Genomic DNA, 13,047 nt, shown 5'->3' on the forward strand with positions numbered 1-13,047 from the left:
ATGCTGGCTTCCAAGGAGAGCTTCACAGTTTCACATTATTACAGTCATATGAGTACTCTTTCTTGTAGTTCCTGGATTTTCTGTAAATCATATTTCTTTTAACCCCTCTACCTACTTAAGTGATTACTTTTTAGGTCGCGCCTGCGATTGCAGGGGCAAAAGCCCCTGCTGTCGCAAAGCGATCTATTGTAATCATTTCAGTCCTTTTCCCGTTCAAGTACTAGGCAGAGACAACAGACTGTCACGCGCACGCAGCCGGCCGGAATCGGATCAGGTCACGCGCTCCGATCCCGGCCAGCTGTTCACAACACATGCACACACGCAGGCACAGGCAGGCACACACACAGGCAGGCACACACGCAGGCAGGCACACACGCAGGCACAGGCAGGCACACACGCAGGCACACACGCAGGCACAGGCAGGCACACAAACAGACAGACGCACGCACACACATCCCCCCCCCCCCCCAAACTCACCGGCTCTTTTAGCGGGTTCCGTGTCTCTGTCTCTCGTCAGCCAGGGGGTCAGTCTCGATCTCCCTCCGCACCGCTGGTCTTCACCCGGGCCCCCTCCTGGGACCCGGGACTTCAGATGCCGCACTCAGCTTTGGCGCCGGGGCTCGGATCTCACATGCGCGGGCAGCCCCCGCCCTCACTCTCAGCCCGGGCTGCTTTCGGTTTCGTAGGTGAGTGATGTCATCGCTTTTCCTATGTAGTGTTTGTCGTAAATCTTTTGAAGAGAACGCAAAAGTCACATAAACTCAGGGGGACGAGTGGCCCAAGAGCTCATATTACAGAATGGGGAATGCAGCATGCCAATCGCAAACAATTCACAAGCTCATTGCGTGGTCCAGGCTTCCTCCGGAATGCAAACACATACAGGTTTATCACGAATGTGGTTTGGTTGTACCAATAGCAGCAACGTTTCCCAAACACAGAGTAGTGTTTGTGTGCCAATGTAAAAACAAAAAAAACCACACTCAGCCTTGCCCTACGCCCCACAGCTTTGCAGTTGCAGATTCAGAGTGCAGATTCAGAGTGCAGATTCAGAGTGCAGAGTGCAGATTGTGAGTGCAGATTCAGAGTGCAGAGTGCAGATTGTGAGTGCAGATTCAGAGTGCAGATTCAGAGTGCAGATTCAGAGTGCAGATTCAGAGTGCAGATTCAGAGTGCAGATTCAGAGTGCAGAGTGCAGATTCAGAGTGCAGATTCAGAGTGCAGAGTGCAGATTCAGAGTGCAGATTCAGAGTGCAGATTCAGAGTGCAGAGTGCAGATTCAGAGTGCAGATTCAGAGTGCAGATTCAGAGTGCAGAGTGCAGATTCAGAGTGCAGAGTGCAGATTCAGAGTGCAGAGTGCAGATTCAGAGTGCAGAGTGCAGATTCAGAGTGCAGATTCAGAGTGCAGATTCAGAGTGCAGAGTGCAGAGTGCAGATTCAGAGTGCAGATTCAGAGTGCAGATTCAGAGTGCAGATTCAGAGTGCAGATTCAGAGTGCAGATTCAGAGTGCAGATTCAAGATTCAGAGTGCAGATTCAAGATTCAGAGTGCAGATTCAAGATTCAGAGTGCAGATTCAAGATTCAGAGTGCAGAGTGCAGATTTAGAGTGCAGATGCAGAGTGCAGTTAAAATGTTGCTAGGCTAGGGCTTTACAGACACCCCAAACGTGGAAAAGACTGCTGTTTTTCTTTGGTTTTGTCCAATCTTGTCCAGACGGTCACGCCTAGTATTTTTTTGCAACTATCTTTTCTCCTAAAACATTAATATGCAGGATTGCTGAGGGGTCTCCCCTGTCAATCCTCGTGGTTGTTTTTTGTGAAGCCCCTGCAAGAAATGGCCATAAAACAATTGGCTGTTTCAGTTGCCTAGAAACACCACAGATTCTGCTTGACCTGGGCGTGCTCCATGACTTGCAAGTGGAAGTTCACAGACAACTACATTAAAAAAAAGCATTTGCAATGCAATAGGTCTCGCATTTGCGAGAGTTTAACCTATTGGCATTGTAAATGACAATGTCTTTTATTTATGTTTTAAAAACCAACACATAAATAAAAGACATTGCCATTTACAATGCCAATAGCTCAAACTCTAACAACTGCGAGACCTATTGCATTGTAAATGCTTGTTTTAAACAGTGGTTTGACACAGAGACAGTACTTTCCTTCCCGTCCCAGCTGCAGCTGCATGGGCTATGAAAGCAGGTAGAGAATCTGCCCTGCACAGAGATGGAGTCTAGAGCAGCTGGTGCACTGAATGAAAAGGCAAGACCCAGGGAAGAAAATTACTGTGGGTTGGAAGAGCAATCCAATGTATGTAAGGGGGGACCAAAAGCAGGGCTGGACAGGCCTTTTAGCCCACTGGGCATTATTTCCCCTGGAGCCCTTGGAGGCAGGTTCGGAAAGGCCAGGGTCGCTCCTTGTCCCTCGGTCACTTTCCCTAACTAATTCACTAAGGTGAACAGCATCAGGCCCAGGGGGCTTCTAGAGAGAGGAAAAGAGAGGGGGTAGAAAGAAAGCGATCTGTGAGGGAGTAGAGCAAGAGATACGTCTGATCAGGAAAAATACATGCCAGTCACCAAAAATGAGTGCCGGCAGCCACCCGTTCAAATTAAGCACTGGCTGTATTCCAGATCTTCAACAGAACTCTAGATATGAAGTCTGGGCCCACTTGAGACCGTATGTTGATAGACTGCCTATGCTTTTAGAAGTCCATCTAAATATCCATGTGTGAGGGGAGGTTTTATGTTTATCTAAGCGTGTATGAGGTCTGCAAGAACTCCTCTTCCTCTCCACTAACATCGAGGACCAAAATAACTACAGAAAACCCATCAACGTGGTTTACACGTCATCTCAGGAAGTCAATACAAATTAGTTTTAATACCTTATTTTGATTTTTTTCCCCAAAAATATTTTTATTGTTTTTCAAAAGAAACATACATAGAGTAATACTGTAATACTGTATCAGGGCTAACATAATATATTTGTGAGGCAATCATAACATATACCAAAACGTGAGGTGAGGTTATTACGGTTATCGGAGTATAAAGGGCCTAACCTCAGTAAACAATAAAACAGAGAAGATGAGATTTGGAAAGAAGAAAGAGGAGAGGTGGAAAGAAGAAAGAGGAAAGAGGAAAGAAGAAAGAGGAAAGAAGAAAGAGGAAAGAGGAAAGAGGAAAGAAGAAAGAGGAAAGAAGAAAGATGAAAGAAGAAAGAGGAAAGATGAAAGAGAAGGGGACAGGGGAGAGCCAGGGCTAGTCTAGTGGTCTCTTGTTTTTACACAGTTACAGTACCCGTGTTGGCACTAGAGCTGTCCTAATTTCGAGGTCTGACATATAACAGTTTTAATAACAATTCGATACAGAAATTCACGCGGTGCCTCATTAAGAACACAGGATCTATGTGTGTGACATATATAGTATAGTTTGAGGAGGCTTGTAGTGGTCATGGTAGGTGTTCAGGGCGTTCCATAGTGTCTTCGTTGCAGGCTTCCACGGGAAGTTTTGTAGTGCGATGTTGTCTGTCCCCCCTAAGGTAGTTGACCCAGTTTGATTTTCGAAACATGTTCGTTTCCTCCTCACCTTTTTCATATATGAAATATGAATGCAGATATGTGGACTGTTTAATAACCTGCCCATTTTGGAACCCAAGGACTTGGGTTTCAATCTTGGCTCTGACATTTGACTCAGAATAGTGTGATTCTAGGAAAATCACTTCATATTCCTGTGCCTAAAATCCGGAAACACTTGTATTACGAGTGTAAATAGCTCCCCAGCTTGATTCTTGCTGTCCAAGTGCCCATACATACCTAAAGAACATTGACACTGCAGACAACCGAAGAGGGCCTCCTGCCCCGGCAGAACAATCCAGCTTCCCCTGCAAGGGCACGCGGGGAACGCCACGCTCCCAAACATCAATTTTAACTCCACGTGCTTTCTGACCTTTGTGTAACCCTGCAATGTTTTTTTAAATGCCCTTAAAACCACCCAAATTTCTGACAAATCTTTCACCCTCTCAGCAAAGCTGCTTAAGCTGCATGGAACACATAGCAAGCAAGGTCGCTTCAGGGCAGGTGAGTGCAGCTGTCAAACAGGAAATGTGCGACCGGTAAGTAGCAGGTTCCACACTTGGCTGCACATATTCACTGGAATTAATTAATTTTTGTTTCATTTTTCATTTGTACAGTAAAAGAAATGTAGAATCCTTTGAAACACGTCTAGGGGCAGACTGACATGTCTTTGAACCAGGGTCAATTGCTTTAGGACATTCCTGTTGAGAGAGCCACAGTAATTGCTGCCCAAGGGAAAGGCAGGGTTATTAGATGTTATGTTCCTTGTAACACTGTCCGTTTCTGCAGTAGCAGGCTTTTAAAGATCAGATTTTGGCCTGGGGTGGATGTAGACAAGTCACGTACACATCCCAGCACTGATGCGGTGTTCACCGCCGTACACCGAAAGCGCTTTCCTTCTGCAACCCACTGCCTGCCCCACTGTGAACATGGCGTAAATGCATATCCAACGCATGGACTTCCATGTCCATCCGCTCCATGCCCTTGTAGTGTTGCACTGTGGCTTTCTGTAGCGAGGCAAAGGACAAGTTACCAGCGACAGGCTTTTCAACCAATAAGTAGAGGGGCCAGGGCTACTTGAATCCATATTGTGAACGGTTCAGGGGCCTCTTTACGTCCATTCGGACCAATTTTCCAACTCTCCCGAATCTATGTGTCATTTTGTAATATTTGGGGTGCATTTAATACACCGAGTGGGGAAGTACCCTTATGGAGTATTTGTGTTTGTTGGTATTTCGATGCATTTGGACTTATAACTTTGCCTGCAGGTGGAGGTGGAAGCATACTAGGAGACAAGGCGGCTAGCCCCCTGGCATTCCAGCCACCGGATTGCTTACTGGCATGTTTTGGTTGGGTGCTGGGTTGTGATTGGGATCGGTCATGGATGCTGGCTCCAATGTATGCTTACATTGGACCAGAATCGTGTTCAGGCAATTGATGCCCACATAATGCCATTCACTGACCCTACAAAAACACGTCAATCATCACATGGTGTGTGTTTAACGTATGCTATTTTGAAAAATAAATGTTGCCACTGCCCATCGTATTATTGTAATACATTGTATTTTAGCACTTCGGTAATGCACTCCTATCAGTAATGTGCTCCCAAAGAGCTGTGCGGAACCAGACTGATTTGTGTCAACCAGCCTAATCTGTATGTGTGGGACAGCGGAGTTTTATGGAGTGACCTATGTGGAAAGAGTTGAGTTTTTAGGTCTCGCCTGTCGATGCGCATGCGCATCGAGCAAGCGAGACTATAGGGGCTCATCCACTCTTTATCTAACTGCAAGGAATCGTGGCGATTCCTTGCAGTGCCCGTGACTTTTAAGGTCAATGCGCATGCGCATTAAGCTTATGCGCATGCGCATTGACCTTAAAAGTCACGGGCGCGTGCACGTCCGTGTTTGTTTACCCTTGCCTACTCTCTCTCTCCCCTCTCCGCCCCCGCTCCGCCCCCTCCCCTTCCCTCCGTGTCGCATTTCTCCTCCCCCCTCCCCTGTCTTCCGTCCGTCCGTCTTGTTTTCGCACGTCCGTGTTTGTTTACCCTTGCCTACTCTCTCTCTCCCCTCTCCGCCCCTGCTCCGCCCCCTCCCCTTCCCTCCGTGTCGCATTTCTCCTCCCCCCTCCCCTGTCTTCCGTCCGTCCGTCTTGTTTTCTAAGTAAGTTGGAGTCCTTGCCCACCCGTAACTCTGCAGCCTTTGTTTATGCCGCCTCCATTAAGTTATTGTATGTGTCTTAGACGTTCGACCCCTTTTTATGTTCCTAGGACGTTTTCTTCCTGATCACTACTGACCCTCCGTCTATACCGTTTCTCCGTGGAGGCAATTATTCTACCTTGAGTAAGTACGTGCCCCTGAAATTATATTTCATGATTCACAGCAAATAATAAGCGGTTCTTGCCACAGAGGGCACAAAATCACGCGATGAGCAGCTGGTTTTCTGCACAGGTTAAACAAAAAAGTTAAGTATTTTACTTGCAAGGATTACCGAGCTAATACTCTTTACGGTGGTGTACCCGCCGTGTCTCTGCTGCTTCCCCCTGTCCTGTCTCTCCTCCTCTCTCTCTCTATACCCTCCCCCTCCTCCCCACCACTCCCATCAAGTCCCTCTGGCCCTTCCCTCCTCCCCGGACCCCTCCTCCCCTGCCCCCTCCACCCTTTCTTGTTTATTTTATGCCAGTGGAGTTAATGTCGCTGAGTGAGTAATGCATCTTCCGTTGAGATCTGTGTTTAATCCGCAGGACTCGCGCAACAAACCAACGCATTTCATCCTTCTAAGGTCGATACTTGGTCAAGGAGGCAACATCTAAAAATGCCAGCCTTCCTGATCATTATAGATGTTGAAGTTGCTGCTCGTCCGCATGTATTTGTATTTATTTTGATAGCGCTGACGTGGCGGTGAAGCGCTTTTCGGTGAATAGCATGCTACTTCGGAACCATGTGACACATTCCTTATTTTGTAGGACTGACCATCGTTATAAAAGTACCGGAGAGAGGTTTGGACCAAACTGCCATGAATTGTGGATTTCGTTCTACCAAGATAAGCGTCATTGGCAGTTTTAAAATGTATTTAATGATCAGATAGATTGCTGGCGAGTTCGTTTGCTGCAGCTAATATGCACTTAACGCCACAGGGGCACGGCAGTCCTCCTCACCCCCGCTGAATGGCTGAAGGAACACAGAATAGCAGCGTTTGAACAAATAACTTGCATCGTCTCTGATAGATTTTGCAATCTCCCCCCAGAATGAGAGATAGCAAGGCAGAGAGCGCAGCTCACTGCAAATACTGCTGCTGATTCTGTTTGACGTTATACGTCAGTGGACTTGTATCCAAAATACTGTTTTCGGTGAATCGGGGATGACAACTCAATGTATGTTCGGTATTGTATTACAGTGTTGTGTGGTCAGATTCTGGCGTGTTTTTAAAACTGCTGTATTGACATATGCTTCCTGATAGCGTGTGCATTGCTGGATCCCACTCGACCACACCTACATTATTGTTATAAAAACATGTTTTTGTGTGTGTGGCAGCTCTTTAAAAACGTTTGGTAAAAGGTCTGTGCATTCAAGGAACACTTACCATGTTCTTCAGAAGATCCGCAAGTTTGAGCAAACAAAAAAAAAGCACAGCAAATAATAAGCGGTTCTTGCCCCAGAGGGCACAAAATCACGCGATGAGCAGCTGGTTTTCTGCACAGGTTAAACAAAAAAGTTAAGTATTTTACTTGCAAGGATTACCGAGCTAATACTCTTTACGGTGGTGTAGTCCCACCCAAAATGTGTTCATAGATCATGTGTTTTTTAGGGCGGGTCCGACCAGGCCCTTACAGATGTTTAGAATGTTGTGCAAAACTAGAAATCGTGCAAAGGGGGTTATTGATTTAAACAAGTTTCAAGTCTATTTTTTTCCTCTCCCGCCGTGTCGCCGTGTCTCTGCTGCTTGCCCCTGTCCTGTCTCTCCTCCTCTCCCTCTCTATACCCTCCCCCTCCCCCCCACCACTCCCATCAAGTCCCTCTGGCCCTTCCCTCCTCCCCGGACCACACAGTCCAAGGATGCGCCAGCAGCAGCTCGGATTCCCGAAATACTTCCACTTTTTTCTCTTTAAACATAAAGCAGCTCGTGGCGTCCTTGGGGGTTTGGGGTCTTGGTGGAATTTTTCACTCACCCTCAACCCCTCACCCTCAACCCCTCACTCACCCTCACTCTCACTCATCCTCACTCACCCTCAACCCCTCACCCTCACTGACCCTCAACCCCTCACCCTCACTCACCCTCACCTTCACTCACCCTCAACCCCTCACCCTCACTCACCCTCAACGCCTCACCCTCAATCACCCTCAACCCCTCACCCTCACCCACCTTCACTCACTCTCACCCTCACTCACCCTCACTCACCCTCACTCACACTCACCCTCACTCACCCTCACTCACCCTCACCCACCCTCAACCCCTCATTATCACTCACCCTCAACCCCTCACCCTCAACCCCTCACCCTCACTCACCCCCACTCACCCTCAACCCCTCACCCTCAACCCCTCACCCTCACCCTCACTCACCCTCAACCCCTCACCCACCCTCACTCACCCACACTCACCCACACTCACCCACACTCACCCTCACTCACACTCACCCACCCTCACTCACCCTCACTCACCTTCACCCTCACTCACCCTCAACCCCTCACCCTCACTCACCCCCACTCACCCTCCACCCCTCACCCTCAACCCCTCACCCTCCCTCACCCTCATTCACCCTCAACCCCTCACCCTCACTCACCCTCAACCCCTCACCCTCAATCCCTCACCCACACTCACCCACACTCACCCACACTCACCCACACTCACCCACACTCACCCTCACCCACCCTCACTCACCCTCACCCTCACTCACCCTCACTCACCCTCACCCTCACTCACCCTCACCCTCACTCACCCTCAACCCCTCACCCTCACTCACCCTCAACCCCTCACCCACCCTCAACCCCTCACCCTCACTCACCCTCAACCCCTCACCCTCACTCACCCTCAACCCCTCACTCACCCTCACTCACCCTCAACCCCTCAGCCTCACCCTCACTCACCCTCAACACCTCACCCTCACTCACCCTCAACCTCATGCTAAAGATTTACAAAAAAACCATTAACAATTCTAAAAGCACTAACTCTAATGCTGCGAGACCTATTGCATTTCTAATGCTTGTGTCCTTTACTGCCTGAGGGGTGCTGCACTTCTTACTGCAGACTTTCAGCCACAAATCAGCATCATGATGAGGCAGGAAGGTGTATCCTTGATATAACAGCACTTGTTACTATGCCAACTCCAAATGAAAACAGTTTAAGTCAGTACACTGGTAGTTGGCTGATTAGTGGTGCATTTTAAGAGTGGTATCAAGTCTCAGCGGCTGAAGAGCATAAGTGTTAGACAGTGAGGGGCAGCCACATCTTCATTTCTCTTCAGAGTTCCAGGTGATTAGGGACATTTCCTATTTGTGCTGGGAACATATTCCAAACTTAAGTGATCTGTACGGAAACAGGGTCCTACCAATAAGGGGAATTCTAAATCTGAATGTTTCCAGGCTTGGTGCCAATCTTTATCAGAGGATATTTCTTGTCTTGAATAGGAGTCAGTCTGGCCCTAGGGAACCAATGAAGAGTTTGAAGGGCATGAGGGACTTGGTCGCAGATTTAAAGAGGAGGTAAATGTGTGGTGGTGGTCTGAGGACAATGAATTCTGCCTAGAAGGACGACTGAAGCACCAAGGTATAGTCCATGTAAGATAACCTGAGCGGAACAAAACTAGGCCAATGGAAGCATGAATCCTTTGAGAATACAAGGATACAGCAAGATGCTTTTTAAGGTCTTTGTGGTATTAAAGGAAACTCTGTATTTCTCATTTACGAGAGACTAAAGTCCATAATCAACACAAGGTCCTTGCAGCTTTGGTCAAGAAAGGTTCCGATTCCAGGAGCCAACGAGTGCTAGATGGATGGACAGGCCAATTCCCACACGTGAGGAGTAGGACCTCGTTTTTTCAGATATTGAGTTTCAAGCAATGGTAAAACATCCATAGGTCCACTGCAAAGATAGCAAGATGGCAGCAGTCTACGTCAAAAGGCTTTTCCTGTTTCAGGATTGCCTGTGTGTTGTCTAAATAGCTGTGGCAGGAGAGGCTGAAGATTTGATGTTCAGAAATGGGCTGTGGTAGGCCTGGAAGCAAAAGAGAACAACAGTAGAACCACAGGCATTATTGCATAAATGATAGAGGGAATTCAATTATTTGGTATATTTCTGAAAGGCATGAGGAGAGCAATCCCAGCTTAGTCCCTTACAGCCGAAAATGGGCCAGACTCCATAATATGGTTTGGTGCATCAAAAGCCGAGGAGAGTCAAGTAGGAGGAGGAAATAAACTTATTCTGATCGGCTGTTAATTTAAGACTGCCCAGTTAGCTACTAATGACTAGTGGACAGACTCCAAGTTAATAGTAGGAGACAATATTTCTCAAAGAACGTGGAGGGTTGGGGGGCGATATGGCAGCTGTGTCCACTGCAGCCACCTGAGCCCTGAGAGGCAACATGGTATTACTTGCAACATCTTTCTAGATATGGAAAAAGTGAGGAGAGCAGTTCCAAATTTCAAATGAATCCCCTGTTACCTGAAGTGGGTAGTAGATTCCAGTACATTTTCTATGTTTGTGGCTAGAGTACAGAAGATCACCTCTACAGTGATGATACAGTGAATCTGACATTTTCACTAACTGTGGCTGGGTGGGACCAGATACCGGGGCAGACCGCAGAAGATCTTTTCGGGTTGCCCTAATGGTGTAGTATGCGCACAGGTCCCGCCTTAAATTATTTTCTAGCATACTAAATCATTGATCTGTGCATGCAGTCATCATGGCAGCATTTTTTGTGTAGTTGTAGATGTAAAGTTGAATTGTTATACAATGATTTAAACAAGTCGTACAGAGATGTCTCTTCAGGTTTATGATGCCATCTGTTAGGTGTCTAAAAGACTCTGTGCATAAAATCGTAGCTCCGTCCAGGCCTACAGGTACCACAGACACTATAAATGAAACCTCAAGGCCTTTGAGATATGAAAGGTGAAGTCATTGATCGTCACCCAAGCTGAATTAAAAGTAAATGGGAACCATCACACGGTATACATCAACACGTCTTCTTTACCCTCCTCTTTCTTTAGTAGTTGATTGCGCTGTCTCAAGTGCACAGATTCAGAGTCATCATTAAAAACAAATACACTGGGAGATCGTTTGTGCGAGGAGCTTTCAAACGTTCATTGAGAAGCAGACAGCTTCATGCCTTTGTTTCCTTGTCTATAAAGTCCTTGAGTCACCTCAAATTTGCTATGCCATGCGATTCACAAGTTCAAAAACAGCAGTGTCATCTCACCGCTGCATTCTTCCAAGGGCGAAAATGTGAGCATCATTGAATTAAGTAGTAGGAACATTAATTACAGTGCTTTTACTGGGTGATATGTAAAATACATGCTGTTATTAATACAAGCTGAAATTGACAGATTGATTATATTTACTTGCTCATTCCTTATGGGATCTTAACAGCACGTTGGCACCATATAACAAAATTAGAAATTGGTACCAATAAGTATCTATCAACCCCAGGACGATGAATGCTTGAGTCGACCTGCATGAATAGGTCCCTGCATCCAAGGGAGTCAAACACAGATTACTGGAGTGGATACATTAGTCCCTTAAGCCAAGGGACCCAGGAATGGTGTAGTTACATGTTTGAATTGCAGCAGGTCAGCTCAGCCGTTTAAGATTCCAAGGATGATAAAATGAGAACCACTAGGTTGGGTAAGAATGCACACCTGCTCCAAGATGCCAATTTGTAACAATATTACTGCAGGGTTCTCAGTCATAATCCATGTTTCTATAGCACGCATTTTCTTCTTATTATTTAGGCCATTAACATTAAAAGAAACAATTTTCAAACCAATTCTAGTAGACATTTAAATGAACAAAAACAACTTTTTATTCCCCATTGAGCAAATCAAAGAGCACCCACATTCTGTATCTGCCAAAAGCTTTCCTTGTCCTCTATGCATCGCAAAATAGAAATTTGTACCATCAAGGACTTCATTTTTAATTCTTTTTTCCCCCCACCACCCATGTGCCTGAACCCAGCATCCTCCCCCAGCCTGTGGCCCTACTCCTACTCTTACTTCCCTCCCCCACGCTAGCCACATTGAGGTGTCGTGATATTACACCCCTTCAGCCCAAGGGCCATGCCCCTCCCTTCTCCTCCCCCCATACTCCCAAAAAACAACAAAAAAACAAAAAAGGGGGGCAGCGTCTCTTAAGCATGATGATGATATTAAAAACTAAAGGAGTAGAATCTTTCAACCTGTCTACCCATCAGAAATCTCCTTAAGCAACTCCTGCGCTTCCTCAACATCGGACAGCATATACAACTTGCCCTTAATCAAAACTCTCAACTTCATCTGCTGAGCAATCATAGCTTGAGGACCCTTAGCCTTAAATAAGTGGAGAATTTTAACGAACTCCTTCCTTCGAAGAGCCGCAGCTGCTGACATATCGGAGAAGATTCGACATTTAACCGTTGCATTTACTGCGACTGGCTCTGTTTAGTAGTTTAATTTGTTCTTTAATCCTAACATCTGCAAAATTTAACAAAATGGTACGAGGAAGGGTAGAGTTTGGAAATGGCTGAGCCGGAACCCGATGGGCTCTGGTAATAGTTAAGTCCCCTTTAAATTCAGGAATCACTCCCTGCTGTAAAAAAGAGGTGACCCAGAGAACCATATCAGACCCCTCGATTCCTTCTGGAATCCCCACTATTCGAAGATTAGATCTTCGATTGTAATTTTCCAGGTCATCCAATTTTACTTTCAATGCCCTTGTTGTCGTGGACACGCCTTTAGCCTCCTTTTTGACCTCCGTCATTTGGTCCTCCAGACTAGAGATTCTCCTCAGCCTCTTGCAAACTAGCAGGGAGGGTAGAGACTAGTTCTTCAATTTTATCCATTTTATTCAGCCTCTGATGTATAGAGGCCAGTTCAGTTTTTTGGGACCTCTTCATCTCCCTCACCTAGTCTAGAACTAAATTCCGCATATCCTCAACGGACATCCTCATTTCACCGATTTCACATACAGTCTCAGTGTCCATATCTAGAATAGGGCTAAAAGGGTCCACCAAGTTTCCAAGTTTTGCATCAGCATGTGATGCCAAAGTGCTCGCTGTGCTCGCTGGATCCTCCATTTTTTGATCTATGGAAGCTGGACTTTTTATTCTGTAGGGAGGGGTACTTGCAGAGATAGTATTGGGTGCCAGAATTAAATTCGAATTGTCTAGAGTCACAGTGCCAACAGACACATCTGGAAGCTGACTTAATATGGAAACGGGAGTCGGGGAAATTAGGCTACTGAGAGGGAGCATAGTTGATTTTTTATCAAACAACGGAAATTGCTTTGAGGGCTGGGG

The 13,047-nt window shown here is 46.5% G+C and overlaps 1 protein-coding gene across 1 annotated transcript in view; it reads right to left on the reverse strand.

Moving 5' to 3' along the window:
• Positions 1 to 13,047, reverse strand: part of LOC147706221 (chloride channel CLIC-like protein 1) — a 748,927-nt gene that overhangs the window by 222,521 nt on the left and 513,359 nt on the right. The gene's annotated exons all lie outside the window — the stretch shown is intronic.

Source organism: Lissotriton vulgaris, chromosome 7 (genome assembly GCF_964263255.1).
Source record: "Lissotriton vulgaris chromosome 7, aLisVul1.2, whole genome shotgun sequence".
NCBI lineage: Eukaryota > Metazoa > Chordata > Amphibia > Caudata > Salamandridae > Lissotriton > Lissotriton vulgaris.